Genomic DNA, 17,944 nt, shown 5'->3' with positions numbered 1-17,944 from the left:
ATGCAAAAAATGAGGTACCCGAATTATTTGAAAAGTAATTTTTAGACAAACTGGCTGTCCTGTAGCAGGGGCTCTGACAAAAGATGCGAGCAGCAGGGTATGTGCATGTACATATCTGCAGATGTGGGCCGGTAAGGAGAGAAGGCAGAGGTCTGTGGTGCTTGCACTGCCAGCGCCTCTGGGAAAGACCACTTTTTTCTCCTTCATTCATTCAGTTCTTGGCAACAAAGAGCACATGGGTAGATTTTAGGTGGTGTGTACATGGTTGCCAAACAGATCACATTTCAATTTCTTAAGAGAGTAGACAAATCCACAAGCATCATCTTTCTACTGTTCTAGATTAACGTAACAAGATTAACTTAAACTTCTTTCTTTTTTTTTTCAAGATGTAAATGTAGCAAAGAGGTTACTGATAGAAATATAGAGAGAGTAGTAAAGATAGAATCCATTTGTTTAGATTTTCTCAGAAAATAATGAATCACTGTAAATTTGAGCTATTTAATCAAGCATCAGTAATAGTCTCCCTGATGATTATGACACTGCTGGAAAAATCACATAATTGCCCACATTAATTCTGTGTATTTTCTCTTTTAGCAGTAAATTGAGAAGCAAAAAAAAAAAAAATTTACAGCTTCTCTCAGTGTTCTATAAAATAAGAGTAGAACAAAATTGATTACCTGACGTTTTTTTTGGTACTTTGGATAAGTTGAGACAAAAGAATAGGAAAGGAGGAAAACCAAAACAACTCCCCCTCCCAAATCAAACAAACATAGAGAAAAGCAACAAGTAAAACAAAACATGTTAAGGTAGTACAGAATCTATGGCCAGGAAGTCATCTCTGACCCTCAGAATTTTGGTTTTCTCTTCTTTTCCTAATTTTAAACCCCATTTGGGGTTTTCTATGTACATGGGCCAGGGTGTGTGAGGATGCCAGTGAAATACAGAAAGGATTGAGGAACAGGCTCTTTTGAAGCCATAACTACTCAGCTCTTTTCTGTTTGCTTTGGCTGTTGGAGCTGTGGTAGGTGTTTCCCATTTCTAGTCTTCACACCTTTATTATATTTGGGTTGCATGTCAGAAATATTTCAGATGCTGTGGATGGCGACTTCCTCTTGGCCCAAGGAAGAAGAGGTTCCAGTGTCCTATGGATTTCCGCTGTGCCGATCAGGAGACTTCACCTACCATTACAAGGGCTTACCATTGCAATGCTGGTGTTGGTGCTTCCACTGGCTGCTGTAGCCTGGAGCAGGGACCAGTGAGCCTAAGTCCTCTGAGCCTTCAAAATTAAAAAAAAAAAAAAGAAAGAAAAGTGTAAGACTCTCAGGCTTGATGGATGATAAAAACAGATCTTTCCATTTAAACCTATAAAAACTAACCTTCTCCTGGCCATTGCCCCTTGGAAGTCAAAGGTAACTCATGCTCAGCAAAACCTGTCCAGGATTTGTCCCTGGTGGCCCTTCTCCAAGAGCACAGTGAGACTCTTACTGTAACATATTTCAGCACAAAATTTGCTCCCCAGCTCATGGTCATTGAAGAGCTTGCAATTCACATTTTAAATTATTACTTATTAAAGCTGCCTACGGAAAACCCTTTGAAGTATTGACCACACCAATGCTAGACTTCTGACATGAAAATATGAGCTTAAAAATGGAGGGAAAAGAGTCCATTTTATGATGGCTTCCCACATCTGATAGCTTTCTGTTTGGTTCACACTGACACACCTTGTCACCACAGAGATGGGTCTCCCCAGCAGAGACAGACTATCGAGTGTTAGGATTGTTTGCAACCTTCTGCAGCCCTACAAAGCAGCCTAACAACCCCAGCTGGCCTTTTTTTCTGTAAAATATGCCACAATAAGGGTAAACACTGCAAGTGCAGGAAGCAGAGGTTAGAATTCAGAACGATTTAGGGATGTCAGTGCCTGCCACACTTGATGAGGATCTCCTCAGGAGGGGCTGCTGCTAGTATCTGCATTTCACTTTCAAACACACATTACATGTTTTAAACATTTTCTTCTGGCCCTCATTATGCTCGTCCTAGGCTAAAAAAGCTTGAAGGGTGTTTTAAAAATGAGAGGGAAAAAGGCATTGCCCCTCTATATCTCCATGCTGTAGCCCTAACTGGCCTGACTGCCCTGCATCTACTTCCCTCTGATGAAAGGTATCAACACGTGTTAATTAAATACAATTCTCTTTTTTCCTTCCCACATTTTCCCATTTCCCCTTCTGTCTCCTGTCTTTATCTGGTTTTATATTCTTTTATTTTCTCTTTCATTTCTGCCTGTGATTATTTTTCCATCTCTTTCTCTTTGTTACTACCTTTTCTCATAATCTTCTCTTTATTGCTACTTCGTTTTACCTGCCTATCAGCTTTTTCACCATACTCTCTCCTTTCATTTTACCTTTCCATCACTCCTTTTCCTTTGTTTCCCCCCTCTCTGGCTTTTTAAATGGCCCTATGTCTTTCCCACTTTCTTATTTTCCATTTCAGTAATGTATTTTAGAAAATAATATTTTGCTCAACTTCATTTTTTTCTCTGTGATAAACCAGGTTAAATTCCTGCTCTTTCCCTGGGGGGGGGGAAGAAAAAAAGAAAAGACAGTGAAAAGTTAGTGGAAAGATGAAGAATGTGGAGATGACATGTCAATGAAAAATACTAGGTTAGCTCACTAGCCATGTAGATATTGTCTAACACAGGTTTTTTGCAAAAGCCATCTGTCCAACATAACAAGAAGAGTTGTGTTTATTTTTGAGCCAGTCAGCAGCTATTTCTTAAAGTATCCTGAAAACACCTTATAATTCATACAGATAGAACAATGTTGTTTTCTCTGGGCTGTTTCCTGCCAATTCAGTTATAACTGAAAACTGAATTTGGAAGCACCATTTGTGGCATACAGTATCTAGAGTGGAAGTTTGTTTAGGACACTGATAAGTCTTAAGTACACTTGATAGGAATTATGAACTACCTTAGCTATGATTTAGAGTGATTTCCTTCCTAAATAGAACAGTAAATGTTTTCTGTGACTGCTACAAACTCCAGAATACAGCAGGAGGCATAGAACCACTAGTGCATCTTTGATATGCTCTCTTCATCTTTCACAGTGACAAAAGCTGTTTTGGCTCTGTGTTGTTCCCTTCAATGAAATTTCACAAATATTTGTGTTTTGAGCAGGGATGGGAAACTGTCAAATGTTTTAACTCAGGATACCATTAGCACAGCAAAATCAACAAGTAATTTCCTTACTATCTGCTTTCTTGACAAATGTCCACTTCCTCTCAGGCATCAAGGAAGATAATTCAAGAAGACATAGTTCATATGGGATCTTGCCCCTCTGGGGTAATTCTAAGACTGCCTCCTTGTGTAACCTGTCCTTTCTTTCGCAGGTGATACGTCCTGGTAGGAGCATTTCACCTGGGTTTCACTGGGGGAGCCTACTGAATGTAGCCATGGAAATCCAATAGCTTTAAACTGCAACTCAAAGCAGAGACCACCAAGGGCAGTTTTGTCTGGTTTAGTGAAGCTGGCTTGTAAAATCACAGCCGTTTCCCAAACCAGCTGTTAAACCCACAGACAGCAAATTCTGATCTGCATGACAGTGCCTTCCTTAGCAAGTGCTGTGCCTGTCGTGAAAAATGGCACCACTGCCTCCTCCACAGTAAGGATCAAACCCCATGTGAACATGCACTTGGGGGAAAAGAGGAACTGCCTTGCTGGGTCCCTGTTCCTGACCTGCATCCATGTCTTCTGGCCCCACACTTGAAAATAGTGGACAGTTCTTCGGCAGCAATGCTCCCAACCAAAGTGGTTCAAAGCTGCTGAGAGACTGGAGACAAGAAGTTTTTGAAGTTGCCTGTTTGTTTGTTGGTCACAAGCAGTAACAATACATTCTTAGGGTTTACTCAGCTTCCACTGAACTCCCAACTTTGACGTTAAGTGGATTGAGATCAGAATTTAACATCACTTTATAAATAAGCAATAATTCAATTCCCTCCTCCTTCTCTTCACCACAACATGCATCCAATCACAGTACTGATAAACTGCAATTAAAAATGCAGTTGCAGTACAAATTCATAGGCACGTGGCTTTGGGAAATGCAAAATTTTTACTGAAATAATTTCAGAAGTATGGAGCAGAATAAAATGACTGTCAGTTCTTCCATATGCTCTTGTTCAGGCAGGTTAGGAATGTCATTTTGAAATATTCCACAGGAACTCATAGAACTAGATTTGAGAGCAGACTTACTTTTTTAAGTTGATAGGCACTTGTCTTTTAATTTTTACCCTCTGATGTGTGTTAGCAACCAGTAAATGAAATAGAAATATTTCCAATTGATTTTCTTTTTAATCTACTTATCTCCTACTTATCTCCTTACTACTACAAAGTTCAGATCAAATATGGTACAGAGGCACAGCAACATAATAAAGCATTGCCAAGCATAACAAGCTGCCTTTCAAGGTACATTTTTTTTAGTGACTTTTCTGCAGCCAAGAATAAAATTAAAAGAATGGGAGAAAGACAGAAAGGGGGAATTAGCACATTTGACTCAAATATAAGCAACCCACAAAATATGTTATGAATCAGGCAGATTCCCATCGTCCTACTTATCATCTTGGGCCAGACTGTATGCGGTTTCTCCCCAGATGTGCAGGATACAGAGGAAGACATTCTAGGACTACACAAAACAGCGAGTCTTTGAGGACATACAAGTAGGACCTACGAAGCATCCTGGCAAAGGCTCTAACTCTCAGCATGCTGCATTTCACACAGCACAAAATTAAATTGTAGTACTCACTGATACTGGATGCTACAGACATCACATTGGATTCAGAGAAGGATCAGACCTTTTGGAGATGATAGAACTGCTACTGGGTATTACCCATAATGGCAAATGATACATCTATTTTAAAAATTCCCTCAACTGCTGGCACAATCTGGAAAGAAACTCCAGGGTAGAAACATAGGTTATATGATCTGGTCTTAAATTTTTCCCAAAGTACCATGCAACAGCAGCAAGGGGACCTGGGGCCAGATGGGCTGTTGGTCAGACATAGCTCTGTGTCTAAGTAGAAGATATCAATTAGTCTTTTGTTTGTTTATTGTCTCCCTTTACTCACTGCCATTTCAGATAGCACTCCCTTGCTCTGGTGTGGAAAAGATTTTGCTATCAGTAAGGGGTTATCAGTTCTTTATCAGTTAGCTATCAAAGGTTATCATGCATGGGCCAGAACCTCTGATGAAGGCAAGAGAGCTTTACCAGAAGAGCATCTGAAACAATAATGATATATGTGGATTGAACTAAATTTTTTTTTAAATTTTTTTTTATTTTTAGATTGAGATGCCAGTGACTTTCTTTTAAAGCTTCCTACATACTTTTCCTCCCAAATTTAAAGACATAAAGTGACTGGACAGCATTCATTTTAAATTCCCAACATTGAAAGGACTGAAAGCTTTTGCAGAAGCTCTTAAAAGTTTATGTTGTTCCCTGTTATAACTGCTAATACTACATGATTGGCTTGTTAATATAGCTAACTCACCAGCAGCATTCACATTAATTTGCACCTTTTACTGTGTAACGGTAGTGCTATTTATTATCCAGACAGCCCATTTTTAGTAATGCTATAGGAACAGAGTGTGCATTACACAACAGAACTAGGTTACACCTGCAGCTGACCATTTCTATATTTATGGCTGTCTGACATCTGTAATGAATGGCAAATGGAAAATACTTGTTTTTCACTTTGGCTCAGTAGGTTTTTTTTTTCATGTTTTAAAAATAAAAGTGAAGTGAAATCCCTGGCATTAATTAGGGATTTTAAATATCTTCAAGTCTCTTGCCAAGATGCCCTGGAGAAACAGAACAGATCCTTAGGGCAGTGCACAGGAAAGAAATTGTTAGCCAACCTCAACCATCACTGGAAAACTTGACTGAAAAGGCACAGATTGCAGTGCAGTTCAATTTGTAATCATATCCAGCCCCTTTTACTTCAAATCTCAAGTACTAAGGCCCCTCATTGTATGGGTCTAACTTTAAGACGGGGAATTTACCATGTATTCCTAACAGGAGATCAAATGTTTTGCAAACTTTATGACAAACTGGTGGGCTTGAATGAAGTTAGGTAGTTCCTGATGTAATGTTTCATCTCACAGTTGTCATCTAATTATTATTGTTAACATGCAGAATCTATTTTTTTCTTCTCTCTCCCTCAATCATGCAACCATTTCAGTTACGATAAAAAGAAATCCTTTGCAAACCAAATAAAACTCAGGCTGAAACTGTCCATAGTACCAAATTCTTATCACTTAAGAGATTTGAGAATTTCTGTTCAATTGTAGCAGTATTTATGTAGCTGGTCACTGAAAGGCCTGACTGAAGAGATACAGGAATTTCAACCGGATTTTTAAAAGTAGGATTTTAAAGAATAAGATTTTAAAAGAATTTAAAAGAATTAAAGGAATTTAAAAAGAATTTTTAAAGAATAGGATTTAAAAAAACCAAAAAAACCCAGATTCAATTGCCTGCAGCACACTCAAAGATAAAGGAAATACATATTGAGATATATTTTTTTGGAGAATACAACGACCAGAGCCAAAATAGCCAACTGTAACAAAGCTGGAAATACAGGCAGTAGGTAGTCTGAGAATAATGAACAATGACCATGGTCTCCCTCTCTCTTGAAATCAGATATTTTTGTTTTATCTTAAGGAATCCTTGGTCAGGTACAAACAAAATGATTTTCAGATTTTAAGGAATAATCATATTGACTCAATTTGCATGAAATTCTTTTCTTATTTTTAGACAGGGACTTTGTATCAAAACTTAGATTCTAGGCTCTCTTCTTGTCCACAGAAGGGTAAAATCTCCCTGTGAAAACAGCCACAGTGAACATGGCTTTCAAGAGGAGAAGTACAAAGGCTGTCTCATAAAGGACTTTGTTCTTCCTCTTGCATTACCTTTGGTCAACTGCAGGTAAAAGCGTTTCAGGAGGCAAGAAGGAGATTTCTCCATTAGGCTGGAGAGAATCCAAAACACTTGAATTCAATGGAATTCATACCAGTTCTCCAGCATCAGCTTTTAAAACAAATCTTCCAAATGTCTATGTTCAGCTTCACTATTTGAAATGACCAAGATTTATTCTTCCTAGAGGCAAAACTAGGGGGATTTCCCATTCTAACATTCTTCTGCTATTTAGTAAAAAGCTTTGTAACCTTGTGACAGGGCATATATCACTCTCTGTAGAGATGCTGATACTACAGAGTTGGTAGGTGAATGCAACCATCAGAGTCTTTCAATCACACAGAGATTTGGAAATATGTGAAATGAAATAGAACAGAATGAAATCTACCAACAAATCCAGATTAATTGCCCTTCAAAGTTAGTAAATTTTGCTCTTTGGATTAATGAAAGATATCAACTGACAATGTCTTGGCTGGACTTTAATTTAATTTAATTTAATTTAAGTGTTCATAACCTGCATTTTTAATGACTGTTTTAGTGTGCACCATCATCTGAAGGATTTTACTGTCATTCTAATGCATGGGAAAAACATCACTTTCCATCAACTTCCTTTTCAAAACATCACATATATGTTTCCCTTTCATGTGTCTGCAGCACGGAATGGAGATTTGATAGACAAGGTATTAGCAAGGCTAATCATAATTTAATGAATGGAAACTCTGCCTTTAGTTCATCCTGACAGGGTTGGTAGTAGGGGTGGTTCTTTTGTTACTTCTTTTTGTTGTTGTTGTTGAGGACATTCTTGTGGGTACAATTAAATTCGTGCCAAATTACCTGAAATAATTTGTGGTTATTAAATAAACCAGCCTCTGATGTGGAAAGTGCATTGTTCCCTGGCATTCCAGACTTCCCTTTTTTTTTTTTCCCACAAGAGATTGTAACAACTGATCTGTGACAATACTGCTTTGTGTATGTTGCCTCTTGGGTGGTGGAAGAAAAGACTAAACCATGCCACAAAACTGCACATATGATCTACAGCTGGCTTGTCACATTATGACCAAACAAAAACAATCTCTTGACTTACAAAAGCTCTTTAAGGAGGCATCACTCGCAAGGTTAACTACAGTGGTAGACAAAAGAGACAAGGTGCAAATGATTACTGTGTTTCCCTGACACTGAATGAAGTAAAAGTACTGTGTTGGCTCAGCCTGATTCTCCATTGGGTATTTATTTATATTTACCTGATTTCTAGGACTAGACTTCTAAATTTCCTAAGAATTGCAATTTCTTGTTTAACTTGAACCCTTTGCAACTTCACTATCTTTACATTCCGGTGTTTGACCAACTAGTTTTTGTAACGAGGCAAAGCTCATTTGTCCATGAACACGTGTTTTCATAAATGCGGAGCTGGACTGATTTTTTTCTCACAAAACCTGCCTTTCTTGGTCTTTCAGTGAGCAAGGATTCCATAACAGTATTTCTTCATCAATTGTGTGTGACAGTTGCTTATGGTTCTTACTGCTCTGCCTTTCGAGGTTATTTTGCTATGAGATTTCTTATTCCTGAGTGTTTTACCACTTCCAATGGATTCAGCTGCAGGAATTCTATACTCACCACTTTACATTAGTGAAGGCAGACTGCGGTGTGTCTACGTTGGCTGGTCATCCTATATATCAGGACTCACATCTTCTCCCATTTGTATTTGTCTGAGCCAAGAGTAACTCAACCAATATCAAATGGCAGGAAGTTGACACAGGACTGACATAAATGAGAGAAGAACCAAAAGGCCATGTTACACTGTGGTGCTTCTGGGGCAACTCCATTAGCATCAACTATTTGAATTGGGTTTACACTAGTGCAAAAGAGAATTTAGAAAAATGCTACACTAACTCATTTCACTGCTCGACAAAATGAGCTGGAGAATCCCAACTAGTCTGTCAGGCTTTTTTTACATTTCCCGTAGGAAGTATCCATTTTAACACAATCAATATCTTTTCTAGACACTTGTCAATCTGCTTGGCCAAACAACATTTACACAGTCAGCAAATTAAGAGGTAAAAGAAGATAATCAGGACCTCTCCAGGTACTTTCTTTCCACAAACAGTGTACAATGCTTAATTTCCTACCAGGAAATTATAGCGTCTACTGAGATTTCAAGATCTGATTAGTTTCAGAGGCTCAGGTTTTTTAAAAACCTGTAATTTAAAGTAAAGGTATAAACATTACAGCCACCCTATGCCTGAAATCTGGAGAAACCTGGTTAGTGCAACCCCTTGGGGAAGAATGGGACCCTCTAGATTCTTGCAGATAAGGTATGAATAACATTCACATAAAGCTCAAAGATTGCCTAGATATACACATTTAAAATAATTATGGTAATTAAATAGAGTTGCAAGCAGCTATAGCTCCAGGCAACACCAGTTAAATGCAAAGAGAAAACATCTTCTGCATATGTTTGTGATTTATGTAATTACACGCTTCTACAAGCTACACACCATTCACTGGCAAACAGCCATCTCTTCTTTCATTACAGTTTAGCCACAGCAAGTAACATACTTCATCTGTTTGAAAAGCTCCACTTAATAATGCCACCGAGGATGTATACAACAACACTGTGGAGTGAATGTGAAAAAATTAAATGTCATTCGGCTCTGTGTGTGTGTGTGAGCATTAAAAATAGCTGTTCTGGGCCTGTTTCTGACGTACATCATGAATGGCTCCATTTCAGACAACTAAATTACACCTTATGTCAGTGAGAAATGAGTAAAATCCAAGGTGTGTTTCGTGTATGAGATTATGTGTTTGCTCTTGAGAATGACTGCTTTTCTCAATGTAGTAATTTTTGAAAATTAAACTGTACTGGGCCATTCTGAGGCAAGTCCTTACCAAATCCAGTGAGAGAAGAGCAAATGAAAATGTTACCTGAACAAAAATGGATTCAAAACTCAAGAAGCCTCCCTAGTGCACAAGCTTCCCTCTGCCAATAGAAGCACATACAAAGGATTTCCTTCATATTTCGGAGATCCAGCCTCTGGACTACCCTCACACACTCACTAGAAACTTTTAGCCAAGCTTCAGTTAACATTTTCAAGGCATTAAAAAGGAAAATGAGAAGGAAAAAGTAAATATTTTTTTCGCATTTCATCAGACTTTCAGATTTTTTACTACTCAGTATAGAACTTGAGTCCATCAGGTTACCTGTCCAGTGTGTATTTTTTCAGAATAAAAGGCATCTGACTGTTGTTCTCTTTAAACCAGTTTCACCAGACACAACTGATTTTGCAGTTCTCTATAAAGCCTAGTTTATTTGTTCATATGTAAGAGATGTACTAAGTACAAGACACTGTCCTAGTACAACGTGTGTGTAAATGGGAGGAAATATGCTTGGTCACTAGAAATGAAAAGCTGTGCCTGTAAAATTGCGTACAATTTATTATAAATATTATATTTTGCTTCTGCAGTTGCTTTTCCATTTAGGTGTGCAATTGTGTCTTGAACTATTTCACATTTGAAGTCATGTATAATCTCAAAGTTGCCGTTACAGAAAATATTTCTAAGTATGCTCTGCTGCTGATGACACAGTGCCTAAGTACATAGCTAAAAGAGACATTATACTCTATACATGATATTTACAGTATACATAATCCAGACTCCAGTGTGATATCTGAAACCAAGTAGAAAATTCATTTCTGCTGAACTCGAAAACGTATAAGACATCAATATTTGTCCTTTCCTCAACTTTTCATTTCAATGCCAATACTCTGTTACTCTTAATATACTTTCTGGCTCTTCACTGTATCTCTAAAGGATTTCAGATTAAGATTTAAGATTTTTTTTTTTTAAATTTCATTCTCTGCCCCCACCCAACTGCTGGAAATGAGGAAACCTACAGTTTAGGGCACTGAAAGACAGGTGTTCTTGCCCCTCCTTTCCCCTGAAAACTCTGTTCTGTGCTCACCACTAAACTGCAAAATTTATCTGTTAGAGTCAATATGCATCTTCTGTTCATGCAGAAAATTATTATTCTTTTCCTAAAACCTTATATTTTATTTAGAAAGCTGACATGCCTTTTTCTTTTTAAACTCTCTTTGACAGAGAATAACACGAAAAATTCCCCACACAGTTGTCAGTAGTCTCCAGATTAGGATAGTTGAGTTGCCTGTGACAGGAAGAACCAAACCTCAGTTTTTGCCCCAGTTCACCCTGACCCGAGTCCTGCGTCCAAATCTTGCACATTCTGGGACTGACTAGAATTTACTCAGTACCATGGGAAAAAAAAAAACAAAACAAAAACAAGCAAGGAAAAACCCCCAACACACAAGGCAAACACATCTTTAGTTAAGGCAACTTCTTTATAGATATTCTTATTCCTATGACTTCTAGATACTTTCCCAAATCTGGACTGAGTTGGAGCGAAAAGATCCAATCTGAAGGCAATGCTTCCTTATTTTAGCCAGCAGCTGGAAGCACAGCAGCCCAGAGGGAAAAGCAAAAAGAGTTGCAGCATCCTGGCATCAGAGATGACTTGTTTTAGGAAGATGCAGAAAGCCATGTGAAGGCAAGCACCGTGTTGTGGCTCATGGCCCACAGGCCACCTGCCAAGGCCAAAACTGAACGAATGCTGCTTGAAGTGCTCAGGATCAGCCGTGGGCATAGCAGTCACTGCTAGAGGCATGTCCCTGTCCTGTGCTGGCCCGAGAATGTTAGACTAGAATCAAATGAACCACGCCATTCTGCACATACTAGACCAAGATAATAAACTAGAAGCAGGGTGATCCAAGGGTATAAACCATTTTCGGGCAAGAAATACCTTTTCCTCTGTGTTTTTGTGCAGTACAAGTGTGTGACTGAGCTTTTCAGGCACTGTTACAATGACAAAGTAATTGAGGTCACAACAACTTAAACTGTAGTCAAATGCATTGCATGTATGCTTGGAGTGTTTGTGCTCTTTAGTCCACAGAACATGATCTGTTACTTACAGTTTCTGGCACTGTCTAAGGGCTCAGATGCATCAACAAAACCCGTACTTCTCTGTGGCACTGCAAGACACTACTCATGATAGATGGACAGAAGGATGTAGCATACCCACAATTCGTGGCAATGCTATGCAGAACAGTCACGTTATCTCTGCAAATCACCACCTTCAAAAAATATGAGAATTAAGAATTTAATAAGATTTAGGTGTTTAACGCTCTTAGCTAAGAATAAGAATAAGGCTTTGCGCCATCTTTCTCTTGATTTGCCAGAGAAGAGAAAGTGGTGCAGAAGCATGAAATCAAGACAGGTCAAAGCATCAATGAATATCCTGAGCACTTTCTAACAAGAGCAGCCATCTCTGTGTTCAACTTGAGGGGAAGTGTCTGGATGAGGAGACTGGAGCCTGCAAGGTGAAGTAACATTCAGTGTGTCTCAAATGGTTCCCAACTTGCAAGCATTGGCCAGTAAAGCCTCCCAAGTGACCTATTGTTTTCTTAGTGAAGACCACTTGCTTCTGGATTTTGACTCCATGAGAGAATAAAGAATAAATAAACCTCGAGGGCACACTGCCACAGTTTTGCCCCTGTTGTGGCAAGAGAAAGGCAGTACTATTTTTTTCCTTTTCTTTTTCAGTTTTGTCTGTTATACTTTTTGACTAAACCCCTGGGGATCTGAGTAATAAGAGATTTTTTGTAAATTAAGAAAGTAGATAAATAGAGGCTGTTCAAAAGGCATTTCCCCATCATTCTTGCTAAAGGAAAGCAGGTGTTTGGCTCAAAGGGACTTGTTCTCTTGATAGTGCAGTAACAGAGTGAAACTGCATTGTCCCCTAAAGCAAAAATAAATAACTTCAGAAAACATGAGAACTGAGCCCTTGGTGAGGAGGTGAAATGGGTGTCCACCCTCTTGAACTAATTTATAACACCAAAGATGTCAAGTGACATGATGAACGAAGAAATGATTTGTGACTGAGAAAAGCTTTGCAGAGATCCCAGAGGCTTGGCCAAAGGCAACTTCATCTTGATAGAAGTGATCGACTGCCAAGCTAAAGAGAACTGTTAAGACTCTCATCTGGGAAAAGGGGGAGAGTTGCATTTTCAAACTGTGGACCCAGTTATCCATAGCCTTTGCCAGAGCCAGGATGAAAGCACACCAAGCATTTAGCCTATTCACTGGGTGCCTTGGAAGGACACATAAATCTTAAGGAAAGGTTTTGGTACTTTAAATACATCACAAGCAAAATAGTACCAGCAGTCCAACTTTAGAAAGCATGCAACAAATGGGTATCTAGCTCTCCAAGCACTTGGCACAAAGTGGAACTCAACACAGAGGTTGTTTAAAACTTGTGCCCAAGTGCTTATTTATCTGCAGAGCTTCCTTACCATCTGATTCTTCTAAGAACCCTGGTTTGCATGATCAGAGCTTGTCATTCTCATGGCAGTGTCAAGGCCAAAACCAGTTTATACAATTGAAATCAAGCATGCCAGCTTACACATTCCAGTTTAGACCGGTGGTTACCACTTGCAGCGAGATTGCCACATTTGGGGCCAGATACACAGAGCACACAATTAGGCAGCTACACTGCTTTATGTCAGCAGTGGATCAGCCTGTTGAGCCAAGGCTGTGGGATGCTTTGTGTCATCCACATACCCTCCTGCAATTAGGAGAGCAAAGAGATATTGCAACACAGCATAGGAACACGTCCTGCAATTCAGGCGTGGGCAAAAGATGTCAGCAGTGATATAAAATTGACAGGTGTGTGATGTGGTCATTCCTTATCTATTGCAAAAAAAAAAAAAAGTAACAAGTCAATATTCCAGAGTTAAGGATCTAACCATTCCGGTTTACAGGGCTATTATTCAGCCTAGGGTAACATGTTGCACACCAGAGGAATTTAGCCTTTGACCTGATTAGATGCCAGAATCATCCAGTTCTATTCTACGTGTGAAACTTCACACAGCTCTAATTACTGAAGCCCCAAAGAAAAAGGCCAGAGGTGCTACAAAGCTGGCAGGTATTAAAAAAAGTCAGAGGTAGCTGCTCCTTATGTTACTCTGTGCCTCCTGAGAAACAATGGTTCAGAAATCATATAGATTTTCATGGGAAGACTTTCTAAAGGTGAAAGGGTGAGATTTGATGTCTAAATCCTACCTGTAACTATGAAAATCCCCTCCTTTGTCTAGAGTTAACAGAGCACTTGAGAACCTAATGAAACATAGATTTTAATTATGATATTTGGGAAATTACTCACAAAGATCTTGTTATTGCTGTTGAGAGCAGCTCATTTTCTAATGATGTTGAACAATTACACACAAGAAAAGGTAATTAATATGAACAGAAATGAAAGAAAAGCTCAGAATTAAATGTACTGAAGTCAAGAAACACCAAGGAATCTCCATACAAAAAAGCTGAACTCATACCACCGTATTGGTACTACACAACTAGAGAATTATATTTCAGAGTGGGAAATGAGTGGTCTGAGCAATCACAGGTGCCATCATGGGCTGTTACTCAATACCAGAACCTAGGAAAAAACAGTAAGGTTAAATTAAAGACCCCTCAAGATAAAGGGAAAACAGAATAAAATACACCTGAGGGCTGTCAAAGGTATGCCAAAAGTACACTACACACTACTATATGAAAAAAGAAATTATCTGGCTTTCAGGAAATCGTTGGATATGTTTCCAAGGGAAAAAAAATAGTACTGAGAAAGTGAATATTAGTTCCAACATTTCAATAGATATAACAAACCAAATAAGAACTGATGATATTAAAAGGAACCCCCAAAAACACAGCAAAGCACAGACCTGAAGGACTGGAAGGTTATGAGATGGTCATGTAAAAAGCATTAGTCTGGAGCAGGATATATTTAACACTTTCATTAATGACTTTGGAAACAATCAATAGAAATGCTCAATTCAAAGTTGCTGACCACACGAAGCTGGGGAGCTCTGTCCATGCTGAGGAAGGCAGGAGGATTGCACAGGAATGATCTTAACAGGATTCAGCTGCGTGGACAGCAGTAGGTGAGCAAGGGAAAAACAGAATTTCCTTTCCAAGCTCAGAGACTGTGATTTAGGCGACAAAGGAGGAAAATGAGCATGGTACACAGTCAGCACTTAAAAAAAGCAAATGCAACCTCTCAAGGCTTCAAGCAAAGTAGAAAAGGAAATTACTGAAACTATTGCACCATGCTCTAGTACCAATGCACCTGAGGCCATGCATATAAATGCTCATTACTGACATTCGAGAAAGCTGAAAGACTGGAAAACATACAAAGAAGGTCTATTCAGATGATAAGAGGAATAGGTAGCCTCTCTTATGAGAGAAAATTAAGACAACTTGGCTTATTGGCTTATAACTTCACGAAATATAGGCCAAGAGTGCATGTGTTCAATTATTTTATCTGTGCTTGGTAGCATAGGCAGCAAAGAGTTCAGCACAGCCACCAGTGCAATTGAAAAGTAGGAGAATGTTTGAAACTGTCCCAGCAGTGGGATTCTGGCACAGCTTTCCAGCAGGGACATTAGATTTATAAACAGAATTACAGTGTTGTAGTTGTCTGCCCCAGCAAGGGAGCTGAGTCAGTGAGCCCAAAGTCTTGCTTTTGTCAGAGCTTTCTGATAATCAGACGCTCAAACCACAGCAGTGCTGTGGTCTGCAATCAGTGGCTCTGGCACAGAGCATCACCGTGGTACCCAGCATGCTGGGACACTGCTGCACAAGGCCACAAGCACAGCAGAGCTCTGTAACTCAGTACACATCGGCCCACAGGATCTGATGCCAGGCCCCAAACCGTATTTCTTGATGTAAATTGAATACATAAGTTGTCATGGATTTTGGATGTATTGAGAAGACTTGTGCAAGACTGCTTCCTTCAATGATTTTGATCTTTTAATTCCACTTTTTAATCACAGTATCTGTTGCAACGGTTTTCCTTTCTTTTGATTTCATGATGGAAGGCATAATTTTCCTCTGACAGGAGAGATTAGAAACAGTAAAGGAATACTAGGAATTATTCTAAATATTGAGGAGAAAAAGGTTGCAATGATATTATTCTAAAAGAATTTATCTTACTAAACTGTTGTTTCATGGCCTATTTGGAGCAAATCCATGAATTCTAGCTCTATTTTTCCCCCTGTCTACACTAAAAGGGATACAAACTTATTGAAGAAAATAAGAGATACAAAATGCAGTGCCATGACCTTCATTAAAAACAGATCAGCCTGAATATTTTTGTTCATTTTTTCCAGGACCTAAAAAGCCCTGATGAAAAGAGCTGGTGCATTGTGCTGCCTGTGCTTTTCATGGAACTTCCTAGAAGGGATCAATGAGAGAAAAAAAAAAATGTTCAGGGGTAGCTTGATTGAAGTATGAACCAGAGGTCCTGCTAAACTAGAGGCACAAATCTTGATCCAGTTACTCGCTTTAGCCATTGGTTACATATGATCCCACAGAACTAGCACGATGCAAAGCTAAAGGGGTTTAGCTTAGTTATGTTTTCAAAACTGTCTCAGCCTTTGAAATGTCACTGTTTTATTCGAAGAGAGGATTAAGAAGAAGTTACTATTCTTTATACTGTTTCAAATACACTGGAAAGCTGCTTCAAAGCATCAAAACCCTGCCTCAAGCCCCCTGGTTCTGTTTCATATCCCACAGAAGTGTCCTGAGGTCCTTTGTAAATACTTCAATTTTCTATGATAATGAATGAGCAATGAAACGAGACTCTTGTTCTCAGTGATACTGTTTGGTATTTATAATTGTGGCATTATTACTTCCACAGGTTACATAGCCTTTGTAGAGAAGTGGGTTTCATTTAATTTACTAAGAATGACAAGTAAAGATAGAAAGCAATCAACAGAGATGGGAGATTATTTGGAGGATATTTTAAAATTAGCTTTCTGATAACTATTATATGACCCCAGGTTAAACAGGGGTTTCCCATAACACATCTGGGTCATTTAATTTCACTAGTTAACATAAACATCATAAACACTGCATCTGTCTTATGATGATCCAGTAACCTGTTGCCTACATCTTCATGAAATGAAATAAAACAGCATATGGGCTAAAACAAAACCAAGCTGAGTTACAAACAGTGAACAAGTCAAGGTACATTTTCAACATTTATACTTCTAATGAATGTGTAGAATGTTTCACCATTTAGCAAACTAATAAAGTTTTACATTTTTTTCCTGTGAACAACAGAGAAGAGGCAAGGTGAAAAAAAGTACTGTGTACATAATTACTGATCCAAAAAGCCAGAACACGTCAGGAGAGATGTAGTATACTGCATATTCATTCACATAATCTGAATATAAAAACTCAGATTTGACTGATTGTTCTGAAAAATCCATCTTTTATTTTTCACTTTTTTTTTTTCAAAAACTGGACCAATTTCATTCACTTTAAAGCCGAGAAGACAAAAAACTGTGACATGATATAATTTCAGTATATCTTCTCTTCAAATTGTTTCTACTGATATTGTGTTCTAGAAACTGAAATACAAGTTGTCAAACTATGATAAGTCAGGCAGAATCAGTCTGCAGTGTGATTTGTAATATTCATTGGATTTTGTCAGTTCTTCAGTTTACAGTAGTTCCTTAAAAGACTTTACCAGTGGCCAGGTGAAAGGCTTTATTTCTAGCTTTAAGCCCTTTTTAGTCTTAAGATGGATAAAAAAGGGAACATCACCTCAGTCTATTCAGATAGGGTGTACTTCTTTTTGTCTCTCAGATCACCGAATTTATTTCTGCCTCTAACTTAAACATGGAATTTTAGTGGGAAGGTCTTAAGACCTGTCATGACAGCTAAGTAAGTAGCACATTGCTCAGCAGCTCCATGTCCTACAGGCTTAATCAGAATTATAGACCTAGGAACTGATTATCTTTTTTTTTTTTGTTGAGTGCCAAAACTTCCAGGAGTAATTGGGTAAAAAATTTTTTTTGAGAGCTGTACAATTTTTTTTTCTGGCAGAACCATAAAGAAAAAATAATTTCCAGTTCAATATT

General features: G+C 38.5%; 1 long non-coding RNA gene across 10 annotated transcripts in view; it reads right to left on the bottom strand.

Moving 5' to 3' along the window:
- LOC121675824 overlaps window positions 1–17,944 on the bottom strand; it is a 114,650-nt gene that overhangs the window by 28,785 nt on the left and 67,921 nt on the right. For 7 of the 10 annotated variants that reach the window (XR_006020233.1, XR_006020235.1, XR_006020239.1 and 4 more), the window contains 2 exons: window positions 8,571–8,714; window positions 1,199–1,276 (listed from right to left, as the gene is read on the bottom strand). This is a non-coding gene — a long non-coding RNA (uncharacterized LOC121675824). Of the gene's footprint in view, window positions 1–1,182; window positions 1,277–8,570; window positions 8,715–17,944 lie in introns of all 10 variants that reach the window. The other 3 variants (XR_006020232.1, XR_006020237.1, XR_006020238.1) reach the window with 2 other exon arrangements.

Source organism: Corvus kubaryi, unplaced genomic scaffold (assembly GCF_017639235.1).
Source record: "Corvus kubaryi isolate FWS band 111438036 unplaced genomic scaffold, C.kubaryi_AGA036_p1.0 76, whole genome shotgun sequence".
Lineage (NCBI taxonomy): Eukaryota > Metazoa > Chordata > Aves > Passeriformes > Corvidae > Corvus > Corvus kubaryi.
This window is presented reverse-complemented; position numbering and strand designations above follow the sequence as displayed.